Source organism: Hordeum vulgare, chromosome 7H (genome assembly GCF_904849725.1).
Source record: "Hordeum vulgare subsp. vulgare chromosome 7H, MorexV3_pseudomolecules_assembly, whole genome shotgun sequence".
NCBI classification, from domain to species: domain Eukaryota; kingdom Viridiplantae; phylum Streptophyta; class Magnoliopsida; order Poales; family Poaceae; genus Hordeum; species Hordeum vulgare.
Genome location: NC_058524.1, coordinates 170,707,967 through 170,711,377, shown reverse-complemented (window position 1 = coordinate 170,711,377; position 3,411 = coordinate 170,707,967).

The following is a 3,411-nucleotide window of genomic DNA, read 5'->3' as shown; positions in this document are numbered from 1 at the left end:
ATTAACTATAGGTTCCTTCTCCCTAAATTTTTCAAATCCATTCCCACTTTGGATCTGTACTGAGTAATTTGATTGTGGATCTTTCTATCCAAACCCTTAATAAGTTCAATTGTGGCAATTTTGTTTTCTATAGCGTCAAGCCTTTGCATCACGTGTTCCAAGGTCAAGGTAGTTCCATTAACCATTAGCGGGGGTGAGCCTACCAAATTCATGATAGCTCCATAGGAGTCAACAGTATGGCTCCCCAAAAAATTTCCGCCTACGATGGTATCAAGAATATAGCTATTCCAAGGAGAGATTCCAACATAAAAATTGCAAGAAGAACGGTAGTGGATTGCTTACGAGTAGATCTACTTTGAGCATTGCAAATCCTGTACCAAGCGTCCTTCAAACTTTCTTCCTCAATCTGCTTGAAATTGAGAACTTCGTTCTCAGGGGTATCATTTGGAGTTGTGGGTCTAGCCATTGATCGACTATCCCACACACAAACGAGCAGGAATTAAGCGAGTGAAACGGGCAAAAGAGAACGGCAAAGGAAAAAAGCAAAAGAAAACGGCAAAGGAGAAAGGCAAATGAAAACGGCAAATGTGAAGTGGGGGAGAGGAAAACGAGAGGCAAGTGGCAAAAAAAGTAAATGCAAGAGATGCGTTTGTGACACCTACTTGGATAGATCTTGACTTGATCTCTCCTTCCCCGAAAACGGCGCCAGAAATACTTCCGCTACTGCAACAAAAGACCTTCCAACAGCGCAAGAAACAAGCATGTTGACAGGAGACTATTCTTGTCTTGATACTCCTCAGCAACGACACCAGGAATCCTTCTGCTACGGCTACACCTTTAGGGACTTCCTTGGCAAATATGCAAAGGATTCCCCCGTGGCCTTGGAGCCTCGCGTTGGTGTTCCCTCGAAGCGGAAAGGGTGATGTAGCACAGCGGCGGTAAGGATTGCGTCAACTCACAAGTACCTGCACAAACACAAAGAGCTTGCACCCAACACTATGAAGGGGTTGTCAATCCCTTATAGATTGTTTGCAAGGTGAGAACTGAAAGCAAAAAGGAAACAAAGCAAAGTAAAAGTGAAAGTGGAAACAATAGTTGTGAATAGACTCGGGGGCCGTAGTGTTCACTAGTGGCTTCTCTCATGAAAGAAAGTAGACGGTGGGTGAACAAATTACTGTCGAGCAATTGATAGAACTACGCAAATTCGCGACGTTATCAATGGCAATGATTATATCTATAGGCATCACGTCCAAAACAAGTAGACCGATACTTTCTGCATCTACTACTATTACTCCACACGTCGACCGCTATCCAGCATGCATCTAGTGTATTAAGTTCATGAGAACAGAGTAACGCCTTAAGCAAGATGACATGATGTAGATGGACAATCTCATATCTACAATAAAAGCCCATCTTGTTACCCTTGATGGCCACAACACAATGCATGCCTTGCTGCCCCTTCTGTCACTAGGAAAGGTCACCACACGGTATGAACCCAAAACCCAACACTTCTCCCATTGCAAGAATCATAGATCTAGTTGGCCAAACAAAACCAAAGACTCGGAGAGACTTACAAGGATATCAAATCATGCATATAAGAAATCAGCAAAGACTCAAATATAATTCATAGATAATCTGATCACAAATCCACAATTCATCCGATCTCGACAAACACACCGCCAAAGAGGATTACATAAGATAGATCACCATGAAGATCATGCAGAACTTTGTATTGAAGATCCAAGAGAGAGAAGAAGCCATCTAGCTACTAACCACGGACCCGTAGGTCTGAAGTAAACTACTCACGAGTCATTGGAGAGGCGATGATGTTGATGTAGAAGCCCTCCAACTCCAAAGTCCCCTCTGGCAGGGCACCGAGAAGGGTCGCCAGATGAGGTCTCGCGGAAACGGAAGCTTGCGGCGGCGGAAAAGTGTTTGTGTGGATGCCCTGATTTTTTCTGGGATTTGAGGGAATTTATAGGCCAAAGAGCTAGGGCACGGGAGCGCCAGGGAGGCCACAAGCCTGGTAGTCGCCGGCCCACCTGGTGGCGGCTACAGGGCTTGTGGGCCCCCTGTGGCTCTCCTGCCTTGGCCCTCAAGTCCCCCGATCTTCTTTTGTTCTAGAAAAATTTATTTCGGGGATTTTATTCCATTTGGAGTCCGTTCCAAAATCATATCTGAAAAGATTCAAAAACATAGAAAAACCAGGAACTCGCACTTGGCACTGAATTAATAAGTTAGTGCCAAAAAATATATAAAATGTATATAAAACATCCAAAGTTGACAAGATAACAACATGAAACCATCAAAAATTATAGATACGTTTGAGATGTATCAGTTATACTTATTCAAAAGGAAGAGGGAGACTCAAGAAACCGTCATCAACTTTGCTAATGAAGCTCAACGTCAACATGAAGCAAAGATTTTGATGATTAGAAGTGAAAACGGCACCAAGTTCAGGAACTACATGTTGGATGAGTTTCTTAGTGATGAGGGAATCAAGCATCAATATTCAGCACCATACACCCCTCAATAAAATGGTGTGGCGGAGAGGAAGAACCGGACGTTGATGGACGCGGCAAGAACAATGATGGCGGAATTCAAATCTCCGTATAACTTTTGGGCTGAAGCCATCAACACAGCATGTCATGCATCCAATTGGCTCTATATCCGCAAAAGCTTGACCAAGACCCCATATGAGATTCTCACCGGGAACAAACCCAATCTCAAGTACTTTCGGGTATTCAGGTGTAAGTGTTTCATTCTCAAGAAAGGTGCACGTTTAGTTAAATTTGATACTAGAGCTCAAGAGGGCAATTTTGTTGGTTATGCCACAAACTCTCATGCTTACCGTGTCCTCAACAAGTCGACCGGGCTCATTGAGGAAACATGTAATATGGAGTTTGATGAAAATAATGGCCCCCGAGCGGAGCAAAGTGGTCTTTGTGATGTAGGTGATGAAATTTCTCCCCAAGACATAAGAAGAATGAGATTTGATCAAATACTCCCCATTGAGGAACCCCTTGTGGCCGAAGGAGAAGGGCAATGCTCTACTCAAGTGGAGCCATCACCCTCGCAAGCCCCACAAGCTTCCGACGAACAAAGAGAAAACCCTCAACCAGCTGAACAGAATCAAGGACAAGATCAACCACTCGAAGATGGTGATGCACCACATGATGTTCAAGTGCTTACACAAGGTTCTGAATCTTCTCAAGATCAAGATCAAGTGTAGCACTACAGGAAACTGATAATTTGCCCTTAGGGTATTTCTTTGCCGTCAGCATTTCATCGGGGTAGACGGCAAAGACATATTTTGCCATTAACTGCAGACGGCGAACAAATGAATGACGGCAAAAAAATATTTTGCTGTCTGCTACTTTTTTTACACACGGCAAAAGCATACTTTGCGGT